Genomic DNA, 20,279 nt, shown 5'->3' on the forward strand with positions numbered 1-20,279 from the left:
TTAATTAATTGATTACTTCATTTAATCAATTAATTTTATTTATAAATAGTTGAATGAAGTATAATTATTTATAATTGAGCCAAATAATATTTTTGGATTATTTTGAGCATTTAAAAATATATAAAAGTATTGAATATTCAATTAATATTATTATTAATTGAATTAATCTTATTTTATTCATAATAAATAGATCGTTCATCCGTTTAATACGAAACGAACGTGTCTAAACTCAGAAACATATTCTGCTTCCATTAAAAATACTTTCGAGACATAATCCTTTCGTTTCTAAAGGTCTCTTGTTTTGCAAGTTAGTTCTGAGTCGCGTATTTATCGAAAAGTCGTATTTCAACTCGATTTCAGTTTTAAACATACCGAGTCGAATGTTTTGATGAATTGAGTCATGTATTACATGAATTATGTGTTTACTGCAAGTCAAGGCAGATTTTCTTAAGTGTTTACAGCAAGTCAAGGCTGATATTTTTACTAAATATTTGATTGTTGATTGAGATTGGGAACAGGTGGATAGTTCTATAAATAGTGGAAATGCTGCCGAATTTTTGGTAGATTCCTATCCATATATTGGATATGAATAAGTTTATTATATAAATAAGTTATCAGTTTTCATATTATTAAAATATGTCTACATGCGTGCGTGGGTCAAGAGTCTTGTTCCTAACTGTTTTATTTATATGCGGGTTATCGTTTGGGTAGACGATAGAGTTTTGACGCGCAGTTCGTCGAGTAATTATCGTGTAGACAATTAAGATTGTATCTTTTAATTATAGATGCGAGTCATACAAGACGATCAAAATCAGACGTTGGATAAAGAGTAAAATGGAATGGTATAGGATATCAGGCTTCTAGCAATCGCTGGAGCAGTATATCAGTGAATTATTGAAATAGAAGACGGTGATGTCATGAGCTGTCAGGATGAGATATTTGGTGTTACTGCGAGTGTGCTTAACTACTAACAACCAAAGGAAAGTATTACTATCTTCACTTATCATTCAAGTGATATTTTCTTTAAACCCTATTATGCAAGTATTCATATACTATTCTAATTCCAAAATAGTTTAATGTTTTACTTATCAGATTGTTTAGATTTATAAATGTTTACATACTCAAAGATATAGACTGTTTTATAAAGATTTTGGAAGACATTACATGCATATAATCATTGGATTATTGAAATCATGCTATTCTAGCAATTGTTCTGCTAGAACATAATTCTATTTCTGATAGATAGTGAATCACTATGCTATCCTGTTCTTCACTCTATACAGTGAATCTTTATATTGATATTTAGTGAATAACTAATCTTGCTAGTTATGTCGCCATCAGTTGTTGAGATTACTCCGGACCATGTGAAATGGGGAGTAGATTATGATAGGATATCGATTGATTCGATTCCTTTATGACGGAAAATTATATTGATTGGAAGATGCGTAAGTGGCCCGGGCGGACGGTCCAGCATTTAGGGCGTTGTGCTAACTGAAATATGTTAATACAATTTTGTCTTTTGGACACAGTGTGCCTTTTTATTAAAGTATATATCGGTTATGGCCGGTATGTAGCTTTTGTGGAGTACTCATTTTGTGATCTAAATTCTACGAATTATGATCCAGCTCTATTACAGTGGTTGATCAGCGTGTGATATTGCTTCCGCCGGAATTATTGTGATGCCCAATCTAAAACTTATTGTTTACTGTTCTACAAGCTTACTGTTAGCTTCATTTGTGATTCAGATATTATTGATTATCTGTTGTTCTTTCTTTATCAGCATAATACTGTTGCTGATAATCATGCATAATGATTTATCAAATATTTCTATTTTGGATAAAGTGTGAGATTCAGTTTTGAATCAGTTTCTAATTGAGGTTGATGTTTAATTTGCTGTCAATATCAAAAGTGGTATTAATATAGATGATTGATGTTGACTTCAGTATGGGATGTTGTGAGCATCTAAGTTCGTATTGATATCTAATTTGATATGACATCAAAATAAGTATTAATATCAAGTGTGCAGTTTTGAATAAAGTTTATGATTCAGTCCATAGTCATTATTTCATGTTGTTGTTTACGATATTCTATAGACATTGTTTTAATGAGTTTTATTATCGTTGAGATTCAAAATATTGCTGAAGCATTTTCGCTCAAAAACATAAAAAGAGTTTTGAATACATTTAAGGAATCAATTTTTGGATTTCCTTACAGATTTTTTGAGTCAGCAATTATGATTTTAAATGTTCTGCTCTATTGCAAATATCGGTTTTATATCAAAAAGACCATATATATATGCTATAATGAACTTGCTAAGCATTTCTTTCGCTGATACTTGCCTGTTTTAAAATTTAGCCTTCCAGTGAGGATTAATTGAGGCTGTTTAGCTGCGCAATTCAAGAAAGCAAAGAATTTTAGAAGGCGGTTGGTCCAGGGATTGTGGACTAGATAAAGTTCTATTATGTAAAGGTGTTTGTCATCAGTGATCGTTAAAGTTCATTGACTCGGACATTGTTACTTACCTACTCTCTTTTTTGTCTTGTTTCAGGTACTCTAGCGATCGTGTATGCATACGCGTTCGCGAGCTCGTAGGAGAATTCTGGATAAAGATGAGGAAGAAGTTGTAGAGGAGCGAAGGGAAGATTTTGAGGACGAAGAGAAAGTAGTAGATGAAGAGAAAATTGAAGAACCAGCTTTATTAGAGATGGGAGATCAAGCAGATAATACTTTGGTTTTGATGGACTAATCTAAGCCTAAGATCAATGATATTCAGTCAAGCATCATCAGGCCAGCCATCGCAGCTAACACTTTTGAGATCAAGTCGAGCACGACTAAGATGATATAGAACTCAGTTCAGTTTGGCGGATCTCCTTACGAAGACCCCAACATGCACATCAGGGATTTCATCAAAATATGCGACACTTTCAAGTTCAATGATGTGTCTGAAGATGCTATCAAGCTGAGACTATTCCCATTCTCTTTGAGGGATAAAGCGAAGTGCTAATTACATTCTCTACCCCCAGGGTGCACATGAAACTAAGCAGTGTTCTATTTCTAGCAAATCAGCTCAATTTGTGAGCAACTTTCAAAGATCACAGCAATAAGCTCCAGCCACTTATCATCTGAATAACCGCAATCATCCTAACTTTAGCTGGAGCAACAATCAGAATACGGTGCAACAATCTTATTAGCCATACACAGCAAAACAGTATAACCCTCCTGGTTTTCAGCAACTGCAATATGCCCCGAGGCAACAACTTCAACTTCAGCAATTACCTCAAGCTAATGAAAAATCTGAATTGGAGGAGTTGAGGCTCATGTGCAAGATCCAAGCTGTTTCTATCAAGACCTTGGAGAATTAGATTGGGCAAATTGCTAATGCATTATTGAATCGACAACCTGGCATGCTTCCTAGCGATACTGAAGTGCCAGGTAAGAAGGAATCTAAAAAGCATGTTAAAGCAATCACATTGAGGTCTGGTAAGGTTGCGAATCCTGAAAAAGCTAAAACTCCAGATTCTGAAGTGGAGGCTGAAGATGAAGATGCAGAAGGAAGCTGAAGTGGAACCAAGGAAGACTACTGTTGAACACACTCCTCCTGAGGGTAATACAGGGGAGAAACAGATCTATCCTCCACATCCTTTTCCTAAGAGGCTGCAGAAGAAGAAGCTGGATAAGCAGTTTGCGAAGTTTCTGGAGGTGTTCAAGAAACTTCACATCAACATACCTTTCGCTGAAGCTCTTAAACAAATGCCTAGTTATGCGAGGTTCATCAAAGGTATTCTCTCTAGGAAGGTAAAGCCTGATGACTTAGAGACCGTTGCTCTCACAGAGGAATGCAGTGCGGTGCTGCAATAGAAATTACCTCCGAAGCTTAAAGATCCTGGAAGCTTCATTATTCCATGCACCATTGGAAATGTGTCATTTGATAAGTGTCTATGTGCCCTGGGAGCTAGCATCAATCTGATGCCCTTGTCAATCGTCAAGAAGTTAGACTTGCCTGATCCAAAGCATACATACATGAATTTGCAGTTGGCCGATCGTTCTATTACATATCCACCAGGTATTGTGGAGGATGTCTTGGTCAAGGTGGATAAACTCATCTTCCCTGCTGATTTTGTAATTCTTGATTTCGAGGAGGATAAGAAAATTCCCATAATCTTGGGAAAACCTTTCTTGGCTACTGGCCGAACCTTGATAGATGTGCAGAAAGGTGAGCTTACCATGCGAGTAATAGATCGGGATATAACTTTTAATGTGTTTAATGCCATGAAATTCCCTACGGAAAATGAGGAGTGTTTTAAGGTGGAGATGGTTGATTCTGTGGTTAATTCTGAACTCGATCAATTGCTAAGGTCCGACGCCTTAGAGAAAGCCTTGTTGGGGAACTCCGATAGTGAAGATGACGAAGGTGATGAGCACTTGCAATATTTGAATGCTTCTCCCTGGAAGCGAAAGATGGATATGCCTTTTGAATCTCTTGGATTGGAGGAGCTAAAAAGTTCTCTGAAGTGCCTCAAGCCATCTATTGGGGAAACTCCTACTCTTGAGCTTAAGTCTTTACCTGAACATTTGAGGTATGTGTTTTTATGTGATGCATCTACTTTGCCTGTTATTATTGCAACTGATCTTTCAGGTAGCAATGAGGAGAAACTTTTGAGAATTCTTAGAGAATTCAAATCGGCAATCGGTTAGACTATAGCAGATATTAAGGGAATCAACCCTTCGTATTGTATGCATAAAATTCTGCTAGAATAAGGAAGCAAGCCTACTGTTGAGCAACAGAGAAGGCTAAATCTGATCATGAAAGAGGTTGTGAAGAAGGAAATCCTCAAGTGGCTAGATGCAGGAATCATCTATCCTAGTTCTGACAGTTCATGGGTGAGCCCAGTTCAGTGTATGCCAAAGAAAGGTGGTATCACTGTGGTAGCAAATGAGAAGAATGAGCTTATTCCTACACGAACAGTCACAGGGAGGAGAGTTTGTATAGATTATAGGAAGCTGAACAAAGCTACAAGGAAGGATCACTTGCCTCTGCCGTTTCTTGATCAGATGCTTGATAGATTGGCTGGGCATGATTTCTATTGTCTTCTTGATGGCTATTTGGGATATAATCAGATTTGTATCGCTCCAGAAGATCAAGAAAAGACTACATTCACATGTCCTTTTGGCACTTTTGCTTTCCGAAGAGTTTCTTTTGGGCTATATGGAGCGCCAGCCATTTTTCAGAGAGGTATGATGGTTATCTTCTCTGATATGATTGAAAATAATATAGAAGTGTTCATGGACGATCTCTCCGTCTTTGGAACTTCTTATGACGAATGCTTGCACAATCTTGGGTTAGTGCTGAAAAGGTGCGTTGAGATCAACTTTGTTCTCAATTGGGAGAAATATCATTTTATGGTGCTCCAAGGCATCATTCTTGGTCACAAGGTTTCTAGTAAAGGTCTAGAGATGGACAAAGCCAAGGTGGGGGTGATCAAAAATCTTCCTCCACCAATATCTGTTAAGGAAATTCGCAGTTATCTTGGTCCTGCGGGTTTCTATAGGCGATTCATCAAGGACTTCTTGAAGATTTTGAAGCCGTTGTGCAATTTTGCTAGAGAAAGACGTTCCTTTCAAGTTTAATGACGAGCGCCTTGCTGCTTTTGAAATATTGAAGAAGAGTTTGATTATGGCACCTATCATAATTGCACCTGATTGGTCCGAACCATTTGAAATGATGTGCGATGCAAGTGACTATGCAGTTGGAGCAGTTCTTGGGCAACGCAAGAACAACATATTTCATGTAGTCTACTTTGCTAGTAAGACTCTTAATGGTGCTCAACTGAATTACAGCACTACTGAGAAAGAACTGTTGGCTATTATTTATGGTTTTGAGAAATTTCGATCTTATCTACTTGGGACGAAGGTGACAGTTTTCAGTGATCACGCTGCGATTCGATACCTCATCTCGAAAAATCGAAACCTAGGTTGATTCGATGGGTTCTTTTACTTCAGGAGTTTGAATTAGAGATCAAGGACAGAAAAGGGACTTAAAATCAAGTCGTCGATCATCTCTCGCATTTAGAGGATCCAATTGCTACTTCACAAGATAAGTCTTTGATTGATGAATCTTTTCCCAACGAGCAGTTATTTGGAGTGCAAGCATAAGAACCGTGGTTTTCCAATATAGTGAACTACCTTGTGAGTAACGTCATGCCTCCAGAGTTGACTTCTGCTCAAAGGAAGAAGTTTCTACATGAAGTGAAGTGGTATGAGTCATTTCTTTTTCATTAAGGGGCTGACCAAATCATCAGGAGATGTATTCCTTAAAGCGAAACAGGGGGGATCTTGCGAGATTGCCACTCAACGGCTTATGGAGGACAATATGGTGGAGAAAAGACAGCATCTCGTATTTTTCAAGCAGGTTTCTTTTTCCAACTTTGTTTCATCAGTTCGTTCTGAAATGTGATCTATGTTAACGTGTGGGTAATATGTCCAAGAGGGATGAGATGCCTCTTAATGTGCTTGTAACAACCCCAGATCCGGGGTCGGGGATCCGGGTCATCACGGTCTTTCTTTCCACAATATCACTTAACTTAATTAATAATAAATAACCTCATGCTGTGACCCCACACTAACACACACCACAACACGTTATAGTCTCAGAGATGAAATTGAAATAAGTACAAGTCCTTGAATCCACAATTTAAAAGTTATTACAACCCAAAATGAATACTTGATAAGTTTACAGTTAATTGCCATTATCTGCCACAAGTTATAATTATACATAATTAATTCCCAAAAATAGAATGCCTGATCTACAATAGATCTACCTCTGCAGCTATAACAGCTACGATATCAACGGGAAGGTGCGGGACGCTTCCCACGTGTTTGCGCTGGGTCTGCTTGAGTCTGGCCATCTTTCCTAACTGTTGTAGTGTGATGAAGAAATGAAGCAAGAGTGAGCATTACAGCTCGCAAGATAATATATAGTGTAAAAAATAATGCAAGTATCTAAATGGATAACTTACTAGAAACCTTTATCAAGTGTAAGGTAATTACTTACTGGATATAAGCTTAAAGGAAGATGAAGTTACCAATTACTTCACTATACTTATATCTTTTTGTAAAACTACTTGAACTATCACCGTTCCAAGTATAATAAGTTTTCGAAGTTCATCACATAGTTGGGACTACCACATAAGACTTGCATAGATTCGATCTTTGAAATTTTATTGAATGAAATGAAGTTACGAGATACTTCATTAAGTCCCGATATATATATATATCCATATATATCTCTCATACATTTCCTGAAAACCTCTGTCATGTAAAGTATGAACAGAGTTGCAATATCCAATGAGTTTTGGAAAGAAAAGAATTTTGGCATGAACTCGATATCTTGCTGATCAGGCAAAGATACCAATAAGTAATATTTTCTACTAGTAGATGGATGAATCCCCCACCGGTCATCACGCTGGCCGCATTAGGACCTTTTGCTGGACCGCCACCCGGCCTCTTACGCGTTGATGGACTGCCACCCAACCACTTACACTTTGATAGAGCTTACCCCGGCCTGTCGCTTATGCCGACTCAATTAGATGGACTTACTTCCCGAACGTTGGGTAAGTAATCAATTCATTTATCAAAACAGCAACCTCGTTGCGAATATAAAATACACCACATAGTCGGATCCCTTAATTTAAAAGCGAGTATTTAAATCCCCTTCGAAAGGAAGATCTTAAATATAAAAATGAGTTTTGGGATCCGCCCTAACTTTTAAAAATCATTTTGAAGAGTCGAAAATATTTTTAAGAATGTTTGGAGTAATTCTGATTTAATAAAATAAATCAGTCCCAACATATTAGAAAATATCTAAATATTATTATTTAAATAATATTCTCATAAGGATAATCCTTATAAAAATAATTGAAGTAAAAGTTTTAAAAACTCATACTTGAAATGAATAATAAATAACCAAAGATATACTTATACGAAAGTACGATCTTTATTTGAATAATCGAAAATAAGTTTGATTATCGAAACATTATTCTTTAATAAAATAAAGAATATTATTTAATAAAAGAAGCGGAGTCATAAGTCCTCGAATGAATATTCAAAATAATACCATTAAATAAAATAAGCGGAGTCATAAGTCCTCGAATGAATATTCAAATAATATTCATTAAATAAAATAAAGTTATCGAATAAACCTTATTCGATTAATAGTTTTGAAAACTATATCTATATATATAAATATATATATATATATATATATTATACTCGGGAAAATCGACTCCCGGTTTAGAAAATGTTCACCTTTGGGTCCCATATACTAAGGGTATACGCAACTACTGCTTATCTCTAGCCTAGGTATTATGCAACTTATAAGCATTTGAATCAACAATTAGATATCAAGATTACGAAACAGACATGCATATATACCATATCAACATGCTCCAATATATCGCAAGATTTGCTAATAACAATCATGCACTTATCACAAGATAATGCATATACATATATTTACATCACAACAACAATATAACGGGTAGAAAACTTGCCTGAGCGACTGGGGGTGATAAAAGGCTTGGGACGAGTCTGGTAACCTATAAACAACATATAAGTTGGAATTAAACCAAAGTCGCTTAAGAATCTATACTTTAACCAATTAGACCCTAACGTTCGCTTTTGCGCTTAACGATTCACTTAAGTCGCTCGAGTACCCTCGGCTCCACCATTTTTAATAAATTAACCATTAAGAATTTTAAGGCGATTCTTTCGCGAGTACCCTACCAACTGCCTAATCCACTTTACATAATTGTTTCATACCCCAATTAGTCATTTAAGGGCCTTAACCAAGGTTTCAAAGTAAGGCGAGGGGATAATGGTTCATTCGCGAAACGCCGTTACTTAAAACAGCCGTTTCTCCTAAACCGTACATCGGATTCAAGCGAACCACATATCAAAACGAAGCTCGTAACATGAACTATCTAATAATGGCAATGGTCAAAACCTGACAGTGAGTTCACGGGTCCTAATGTTAAGAACAAAAGCAGTCCAAGGTAAATCGGGCATTACGACGGCTATGTTTACGCGATTACCAAATTTATAACACTCCAAATCATTCCACAATCAACCCACAATCATTACTACAACCAAAATCCATCCATTATTAACTAAAAGAGCCCCAACATCTCAAGATTTCCTATTTGTACTACTCTTAATCATTAACTAAAAGCTATACTTAAGTTCATTAACCAATAAACAAGATTTACAACTTCAAACTTATTACAAATCCAACCACACACTAAGTATACAAGAATCATGCTTCTCATGAACCATATAAATCATAAAAACTCTATATATACAAAAGTAGGGCTAGGGTATGAGATTATACCTTCCTTGGTGAGTAAAAGTAACTAAGGAGCTTGAAACAACCCTTGGCAATCCTTACTAAAGCTTTATCTAAACAAAAACACAAGATCAAAATTTCAAGTTCTTGAAAACACTATTCACTCTCTTCTTCCATGAATTATTGGAAGATATTGTGAAGGAAATGGAAGCTTAGATCCATAGGATATCTATATCTATTTACAAGGAACCTTGTATAATTACCTCACTAATTATCAAAGCTTGGAACTTGAATTTGGATTTTCTTTTCTTTGAAAAAGAAGAAGGGCCGAGAGCTTCTTTGCTTGGAAATGAAAGTCAACTTGTGTTTTTTGTGTTATGAATTGTTTTTGGCTTGGTTGCTTCCTTTTTGTTTGTTTAATTAAATTGTTACCATGGTAAAAATTGTGTGGCTTATAATTAACCAACAAATCCTTCCCATTTGGTCATGCTTATGTCATCTTCCCACACTTGTCTTCTTCTTGTTGGTGTGATGACATCATCATACATTAACCTCTTTGATTAACTCCTAATTACTTGGCTAATGATCGCTGATCTGTTATACGGTTCGCTTAACTTTCGTTCTCGTTTATCGTTTGAGGGGTCACACCCGGGATCTCATTACTTAGGTTCCCTTAAACCTTTTTCAATATTTTATATTCCTTTTACGACCCTCTCTTATAATCCTTGAATTAAAATCCTTTTAATCATGTTACCTTATACTTAATTCTTTCTGTATCTGGTGGGTTTTCAGGAAAAATCAAAGTGTTCGAATTTGGATTCTGACGATCTTTACATACACTTATATACCATATAGAGTACTAATAAGATCTCAGAATAATAATAAAAGAACCTCTACAAAGTGTGGCATAAAAAGTTTTCTTATTCAGCATAATCAGCAAAATCACTATTCATAAGGGTTACAAAAAGTCCAAAATTTTGGGGTTATTATAGTCTCCCCTCCTTAAAAGGATTCCGTCTCGGAATCAAATAGAAAACAAATGGGGGTACTTTTCTAGCATTGCGCTCTCTAGTTACCAAGTTGATTCTTCCACATTATGATTCTGCCATAGCACTCTGACTAGCTTGATCACTTTATTCCGAAGCACCTGCTCCTTCTTATCCATAATCTTTACTGGTTTCTCCACGTAAGTCAGATCTGGTTGCATATCCACGTGCTCGTACTCCACTACGTGTCTGGCATCCCGATGATACTTCCTTAGCATTGACACATGGAACACATTATGAACTTGTTGTAGGTTCGGGGGTAAGGCTAGCTCGTAAGCTAACTTCCCAATCCGTCTTAGTATCTCAAAAGGTCCAATGTATCTTGTGCTTAGTTTCCCTTTCTTTCCGAACCTCATTAATCTCTTCTAAGGGGATACTTTTAGCAATACTAAGTCCCTTACTTCATACTCCTTGTCCTATCGGGCTAGGTCTGCATATTTCTTCTGTCTGTCTTGGACTGCTACCAGCCGTCCTCTGATGAGATCCACTATGTCTTTGGTCCTTTGGACAACTTCGGGTCCGAGCATCTTCCGCTCTCCTACTTCATCTCAGTATAAGGGAGATCGACACCTTCTTCCGTACAGGGCCTCATAAGGCGGTATTCCGATGCTGGCATGAAAGCTATTGTTATAAGAAAACTCGATCAACGGTAAGTGATCATCCCAACTTCCTTTAAAGTCTATTGCACAGACTCTCAACATATCCTCTAGTGTCTGGATGGTCCTTTCACTTTTCCCATCCGTTTGGGGATGGTAAGCGGTACTCATGTTTAATTTGGTCCCCGCACATTCTTGAAAGCTCCTCCAAAATCTGGAGTTGAACCTGGGGTCTCGGTCTGAGATAATGGATGCTGGGACTCCATGTCGCGTCACTATTTCCTTAAGGTAAATGTCCACCAGTCTATCGACCGTGTATCTCTCATTGATAAGAATGAAATGAGCTGACTTTGTCAGTCGGTCTATAATTACCCATATAGCATCATGATTGGCTTTCTTCTTTGGTAAGCCGACAACAAAATCCATGGCTATATGTTCCCATTTCCATTCGGGAATCTCCAGGGGTCGTAAAAGTCCACTGGGTCTCTGGTGCCCTGCCTTTACTCTTTGGCAAGTCAAACATTTGCTTACCCATTCTGCTACATCCCTCTTCATGTTGGGCCACCAGTAATACTCCTTCAAATCCCTATACATCTTGGTGCTTCACGGGTGAATGGAATACCTTGAACTATGGCTTTCATCCAAAATCTCGTCTTTAAGTTCTTGAACATTCGGATCCCAAATCCTATAGGAATACCTCATTATCCCCTTATCATCTCTCTCAGTATGGATCTCTTCTCCAGTCATTGACTCTCTGCCTTCATTCATTACTTTTTCTTGGCACAATCTAATCTTTTCCAATAACTCTGGCTGCATCGAGATCTCAAACAGCTTTTCAGTTCCGGCTCCGGTTACCTTTACTTCTATTTCCATTCTCTCGAAATCCCTAATCAATTCCTCCGATGTCATTATCATTTTGAGTCTTTCCTTCCTGCTAAGGGCGTCAGCCACCACATTGGCTTTCCCTGGATGATAGAGAATCTCACAATCATAGTCCTTGATTAGTTCTAACCATCTCCTATGGCGCATGTTGAGCTCTTTCTGCGTGAATATGTACTTGAGGCTCTTATGGTCTGTGACAATCTCGCACTTCTCTCCATACAAGTAGTGCCTCCAAATTTTTAAGGAAAAAACTATTGCCGCGAGCTCAAGGTCATGAGTAGGATATCTTATCTCGTATTCCTTCAGTTATCTCGATGCATACGCAATCACCTTACCATGCTACATAAACACACACCCTAATCCTTTGTGCAACCCGTCACTATATATCACAAAATCTCCTTTTCCGTCTGGCAATGCCAACACCGGGGCCGTTACCAACCTTTTCTTCAATTCTTGAAAACTGTTCTCACATTTTTCTGTCCATTCAAACTTCTCTGCCTTACGAGTAAGTCGTGTCAAAGGGGCTGCGATCTTCGCAAAGTCCTGTACAAATCTACGATAGTAGCCGGCCAATCCTATGAAACTCCTTACCTCTGTGGGTGTGGTTGGCCTTTCCCAATTTGAGACCGCCTCTATCTTAGAGGGGTCGACCAATACTCCTTCTTTATTGATCACATGTCCTAAAAACTGTACTTCATTCCGCCAGAATTCACACTTCGAGAATTTGGCAAATAATTGTTCCTCTCTGAGTATTCCTAGAGCTATCCTCAAATGCTCTGCATGTTCTGCCTCGGTCCTTGAGTAGATTAAAATATCATCGATAAAAACTATCACACACTTGTCCAAGTACTTCTTGAATACTCTGTTCATTAAATCCATGAAAGCCATTGGGGCGTTGGTTAATCCAAAGGACATTACCAAGAACTCATAGTGCCCATACCTGGTACTGAACGCAGTCTTGGGAATATCTTCGGGTTTAAATTTTTAGTTGGTGATATCCAGTTCTCAGGTCAATCTTGGAGAAGTAAACAACATCCTTTTGTTGATCAAACAGATCGTCTATTCTGGGTAACAGGTACTTGTTCTTTATGGTTAGCTTGTTCAACTCTCGGTAGTCGATGCACAGCCTCATGCTCCCATCTTTCTTCTTAATAAATAATACTGGTGCTCCCCACGGAGACACACTGGGTCTTATCATACCCTTATCCAAAAGCTCTTGTAATTGGGTAGCCAATTCCTTCATTTCTAATGGGGCTAATCGGTAAGGTGCCTTTGAAACTGGCGCCGTTCCTGGGGCCAACTCAATAGCAAATTCAATCACTCTATCGGGTGGTAATCCCGGAAGGTCTTGTGGAAATACATCTTCAAATTCGTTGACTACCGGAATATCTTGCAAGTTGGGCACCTCCTTCTGCGTGTCCACCACATAGGCTAGGTAAGCCTCATTTCCTTTTCGCAGCATCTTATTGGCCTGGGCCATGGTCAAAAATTTCTGCGGCTGCCTCTTTCCTCTAAATATGACTTCTTTCTTCCCTGAGATATTCAACTTAACTTCCTTCCCCTTATAGTCTATCTGAGCATCATTGCTAGATAGCCAGTCCATTCCCAAAATTACATCAAACTCCCCTAATTTAAAAGGAATCAGATCAACACTAAAAGATTGTTCCCCTATGCCTAACTCACCGGAGGGGTGAATCTGGTTAACAGGAATAATTTCATGGTTGGCTATTTCCACTTGTAAGGGTTCTATCAAGGGTTCAGCCTTAAGTCTTAATTTATGCGCAAAGTCCTTTGATATAAAAGATTTAGTTGCTCCAGAATCAAATAAAACATTTGCACTGATTGAATTTAGAGAAAGGGTACCTGCTATCACATCTGAGTCTTTCATAGCATCTTGCACTGTCATGTGGAAAGTCCTCGCGGTAGGTGGCTTATTGGAGGCAGCCCTGCTAGCTCCCGAAGCTGCTGGTTTGTTCATGGGGCATTCCCTCTTCCAATGACCCGGGCGTCCACACTGATGACAAGTGGTGGTTGGGCGGGTAATGGGGGTTGGCGAAGTGCACTTGTCCGAATAGTGACCTTCCCGACCACACTTGAAGCAGATTATCGGCTTTCCTTTACACTCCCCAGTATGCATCCTTCCACAAGTGTTACAGGCTGGTAATGGGGGTCGAGACTGGTTGGAATAAGACCTTCCTAACTTCTGGCCGCCCTGGCTCACATTCACACTAATTGGCGGCTTAAACCCAGTGCTCTTTCCCGGTAGGGACACTCCTCCTCGATTAAATCTAGTTGGGAAGCTCCCTCCTGCGGAACCTCCACCCATGCTTATACTTTTCCTCTTTATTCCCTTCTTCTCTCTTTCCTTCTGCATCTGTTCACTTCCGGCTTCTGCAATTATTTCTTTTTACACCAGAGTGGCATAATCAGTAAGCTCAAGGATTGCCACCCTATTCTGAATCCACGGTTTCAGTCTCTGCTGAAACCTCCTAGCTTTCTTTTCCTCGGTGCTCACAAACTCCGGCACAAACCTTGATAACTTAGTAAATTTTGCTTCGTACCCTGCTAGAGATAAGTTATTCTGCTTTAGCTCCAAGAACTTGAGCTCCATCTGGTTCTCCATAAACCTAGGGAAATATTTTCCCAAAAACAACTGACTGAACCTCTCCCAGGTTATGATAGCATCTGTCTCCATGTTTTTCTTGGCCTCCCACCAGTAGTTGGCCTCTCCTTTCAGAAGGTAGGTAGCAGATACAGTCTTCTGTGCCTCATCGGTACTCGGAATCTCAAAGGATTTCTCCATTTCCTTTAGCCATGTCCTTGCCTGTAATAACCCCCAAAATTTTGAACTTTTTGTAACCCTTATGAATAGTGTTTTTGCTGAATGAGAAAACTTTTCATGCCACACTATGTAGGGGTTCTGTTATGGATATTCTGAGATTTTATTAGTACTCTATATGGTATATAGGTGTATGTAAAGATCGTCAGAATCCAATTCTGAACACTTTGATTTTTGCCGGAAATCCACTAGATACGGAAAGAATTGAGTATAAGGTAACAGGATAAAAAGGATTTAAATTAAAGGATTATAAGAGAGGATCATAAAAGGATTATAATGTATTGAGAAAGGTTAAGGAAACCCAAGTAATAAGATCCCGGGTATGATCCCTCAAACGATAAACGAAAACAAAAGTTAAGCGAACCGTATAACAGATCAGCGGTCATTAGGCAAACAATTAGGAAGTTAATCAAGGAGGTTAGGGATGATGAGGTCATCCAACCAATAAGAAGGGGGCAAGTAAGGGATGATGACATCACAAAGTAACATAAGCATGACATAGGAGGGAAGGAGGTGTGGATGAATGATAACCACACAAAGTTCAAGGTTAGGAAGGTAATTAACCAAAAAACAACCAAGCTAGGCAAAACAAATCAAAAAACACAAAATCATTTCATTCTTCAACCTTGCTCTCGGCTTTTCTCCATTTCAAGAAGCAAAATTTTCAAAATTGAAGTTCCAAGCTTCCTAAATTGGTAAGTTAATTATCTAGTACTCCTTATGCATAGATATGGCTATCCTATGAGTTTAAGCCTCCAATTCATTCTCAATCTTCTCCAAGAAATCAATGAAGAAGACAATGAATAGTGATTTCAAGGTTTTTAACTTGATTTTTCTTGTTTTTCCTTTAAGATCCAAGCATCCCTAAGACATCTCAAGGCTTCTTAAGGCTTCCTAGCTACTCCAACCACTTCAAGGAAGGTATAAAATCTCCAAACCTAGCTTTACTTTGTATATTAGGATGATTTTGATAGTTATGGTAAAGAGTAGCTTGATGCTTGTTGGTTTAGAGTTTGGGTTGGAATGGTAGTGAATTGAATGTTGGAATCTTATGGTTTGGTTAAAACACTTAAGTATAGTTTAAATTCAAGTTTAAGAATAAGTATAAATTGTTAATGTTGAGTTGATTGGGGCTGTTATAATGTAGTGAGGATAGATTTTGGTTGTATGGATGGATTGGGATTGATTGGTGGTTGAATTGGAATGGTATAAAATTGGGAAATCGCGTAAACATAGTCGTCGTAATGTCCGATTTACTTTAGACTGCTTTTGTTTGCGAGCTTCGTTTTGATATGTGGTTCGTTTGAATCCGATGTACGGTTTAGGAGAAACGACCGTTTTAAGTAACGACTTTTCGCAACCGAACCATTACCCCTCGCCTTACTTTGAAACCTTGGTTAAGGACTTTAAATGACTAATTGAGGTATGAAACAATTATTTTGAGTGTGTTAGGCAGTTGGTAAGACACTCGCGAAAGAATCGCCTTAAAACTCGTAATGATTAAATTATTAAAAATGGTGGAGCCGAGGGTACTCGAGTGACTTAAGAGAATCAGTAAGCGCAAAGCGAGCGTTAGAGTCTAATTTGGTTAAAGTATAGATTTACAAGTGACTTTGGTTTAATTCCAACTCACATGTTGTTTATAGGTTACCAGACTCGTCCCGAGCCATTTGTAACCCCCAGTCGCTCAGGCAAGTTTTCTACCCGTATAACTGTTGTTGTGATGTATATGTGTATATGCATGATCTTGCGATAAATGCATATTTGTTATTAGCAAATTCTTGCGATATGTTGTAGCATGTGATATGGTATATATGCATGCATGTTTCATATTCTTGATTTATATATCTGTTGGTTCAAATGCTTATAGTTGCATAATACATATGCTAGAGATAAACGGTATTTGAGTTTACCCTTAGTATAGGGGATCAAAAGTGAACATATTTCTAAACTGGGAGTCGATGTTCCCGAGTATATATATATATATATATATATATATATATATATATATATATATATATATTTATTTATATATATATATATGGATATAGTTTTCAAAACTAGTGATCGAATAAGGTTTATTCGATAACTTTATTTTATTTAATGAATATTATTTGAATATTCATTCGAGGACTTATGACTCTATTTATTCTATTTAATGATTATTAATTGAATATTCATTTGAGGATGTATGACTCCGTTTATTTGATTTAATGAATATTATTTATAATATTCATTCGAGGTATTATGACTCCGCTTATTATTTAATAATATTCTTTATTTATTAAAGAATAATGTTTCGATAATCAAACTTATTTTCGATTATTCAAATAAAGATAGTACTTTCGTATAAGTATATCTTTGGTTATTTAATATCCATTTCAAGTATGAGTTTTAAAACTTCTACTTTGAATATTTTAATAAGGATTATCTTTATGAGAATATTATTTAAATAATAATATTCAGATATTTCTAATATATCGGGACTGATTTTTATTAATAAATCAGCAGTACTCCAAACATTCTTAAAAATGTTTTCGAGTCTTCAAAATGATTTTTAAAGTTAGAGTGGACCCCAAAACTCATTTTTATATTTAAGATCTTCCTTTCAAAGGGGATTTAAATACTCGCTCAAAACCAGGGGGATCCAGCTCTGTGGTGTATTTTATATTCCCAACAAGGTTGCTGTTTTGATAAATGAATTGATTACTTACCCAACGTTCGGAAAGTAAGTCCATCTAATTGAGTCGGCATAAGCGACAGGCCGGGGTACGGTCTATCAAAGTGTAAGTGGCTGGGTGGCAGCCCATCAACGCGTAAGAGGCCGGGTGGCGGTCCAGCACAAGGTCCTTATGTGGCCAGGGTGATGACCGGTGGGGGATTCATCCATCTACTAGTAGAAAAGGTTACTTATTGGTATCTTTGCTTGATCAGCAAGATATCGGGTTTATGCCAAAATTCTTTTCCTTTCCAAAATTCATTGGATGTTACAAACTCTGTTCATACTTTACATAACAGAGGTTCCAGGAAATGTTTAAGAGATATATATGTGGATATATATATATCGGGACTAAATAAAGTATCTCGTAACTTTATTTTATTCAATAATATTTCAAAGATTGATTCTATACAAGTTATGCCTTGTAGCTTCATATATGTGATGAACTATTTATAACTTGAACGGTGGTAGTTCAAGTAGTATTCGGAAAAGATATAAGTATATTGGAGTATCTGGTAACTTCATCTTTTAAACTTATATCTAGTAAATGATTATCTTGTGCATGTCAAAGATTTTCAGAAAAACGTTGAGACAAGGTTAGATATACGAGATCACCTTGTAACGATATTTTTATACAGTTGTAAACTGGAACTATGTGTATATTATACATGTCAGAGGATTTCAAAGATTGTGAAAAGTATATATGTATATATATACTGAATATTTTGCGACTTGGTCGCGTTAAGATAACAAACTTGGTTCATTTCTTTTTGACCAAGACTTTCATGAGTACTATGAGAATGCTCATATATTGTTAATCATTATACATATTATTTTGGTGGGCTTGTTGCTCACCCTTGCCTTCTTCTTTCATCACACAACAACAGATAGAAAAGATGAACAGGACCAAGCTTCCAATTCGCAAGCGGTTAGGAAATGTTCCGCAGTTTTATGGAAGCGTTGATGCCGCTGTAGCTGAGGTAGAAATTACCAATAGGCTAGACTTTTGACTTCTGATGTACCAGACTTATGTATCTATATGAATTGTAATAATGGCAAAGAAATGTAAAATTATTCAGAAACCCTTTTAAGGTGTAACGGTTTATAATTGTAGAATATAAGGGCTTGTGTTATTTTTGGGTATTCATCTCTGAGACTATAACTTGTGGTATGTGTGTGTATATTGTGGGGTCACAGTACAGAGTAGTTGATTGTTTATTAAGATTGGGTGTTATTAAGGGAAATGGAACTCGTGACAACCCAGATCCCCGACCCCGGATTTGGGGGTGTTACAGAAATGGTATCAGAGCTAAGCGTTATAAACCTCAGAGATGATGTGACGTTAAGATAATAAGTTCACTAAGATAATAAGAACTCTTGCCAAGTTCATAGTCGGGCTACCTAACATAGTACTGACAGTTAAAACCCTTACGGGAACCCTTATAAATATTATGATAGTAACATAGTTCGTTCTCGTATAGGGCAGTGGGGCACCGAACCCTGAGGTTCAGGAGCATCAGCATGAGGATGTTTTATTACATGTTGGAGATTAAATTGTGAATCCGATAGAGTACCCTAAGGAGGGACCGGATGAGATTCATATTGGGAATGTTACGGTTGAGGATGTTATGCCAGAAGGGATTGTTGCTGAGGAGGATCTCGTGGAGGATCCTGGCGAGAATTAAGAGAGGACTGCTGAGGAATTGATGACCGTAGTCAGGGCGACTACCAGAGCAAGAATGGTCGCGAGGGTGGCACTAGAGGATGAAGAGTTACCAAGGGCACAAAGGTTAATGAGGGCAGGAGGAGTGGGGCCTTCCACGACACCAATTACACCAGTATCAGACCCTCTTCCAGAGGTTCCTGAAGACATCAATGAGGTTCCACCAATTCCTGTTCCCTCCCCTGTACAGAGCCCAGCACCTACTGAGGAAATGCCACCTTTATCTCCTGCACCATTGTCACCTGATACCGTACTTGGTTATCCATTTGGATCCCCTGGGCCTGCACCACCTGCACCCCATGGACTGCTAGATGCAACCACTCAGAATTCTCTTATCGCCGATTATTACATGACTTTGGGTGGCCTGTCTGAGGCCCGTAATGTTAGGAGTGATCTGTTAGATCGACTTACTGCACCAAGGATTGAGGGCGGGGTACTTCCGGCGGGATTAGCTTATAGCATGGAAAGGATTGAGGCTACCACCCGAATTACAGCTAGAGGCCATCTTGAGGGTCAGGTTGATCCAGCTCTACTTGCGACTATCTTAGACCTCATCACCTCTGTGATGGAGCAGGTTAGGGATGTCGTGCATGCCCGCATTTCTTGATCCATGGTAGTGTGCAGAGCCAGAGCGATCAGACAAGGGTTTCATGTAGCACCGCTTTTGGAGGATAAACCTAAGTTATGAATGATTAGTTTTAATGACTAGATGATTATCTATGGTAGTACTTTTGGGATAGAAGCGATCAGATCTAATGATGTAATTCTCTTTAATGTGTTCAGTTGTTGTACCCTCGAACAAATGGTTATGTATATATTCGTTAATTTCAGTTCAGATCAGTTTGTTTGTGATAAGATCATATTGTTAATTGCACTATTAACACTTAAGAGAGTGTCATAAAGTTTATAGAACTTGAGAATTCATAATTTGCAATCATGCAAGGACTAAACGAGGGAAAGACTTAAGCAAAGTAAGTAAGACAAATATCCAGAGATTCTCAAAATTTTTCCAAGTATTATGCCCCCACAAGGAATAAGATTAGGGGCAAACCTTGAATGTGATAATCAGGGAGGTCGCAATTAAGATATAAGGAACCCGGAATATAATGAAGTGGAAAATGAGGATTTGAAATT

This window comes from Apium graveolens, chromosome 1, assembly GCF_009905375.1.
Source record: "Apium graveolens cultivar Ventura chromosome 1, ASM990537v1, whole genome shotgun sequence".
Classification (NCBI taxonomy): Eukaryota; Viridiplantae; Streptophyta; class Magnoliopsida; order Apiales; family Apiaceae; genus Apium; species Apium graveolens.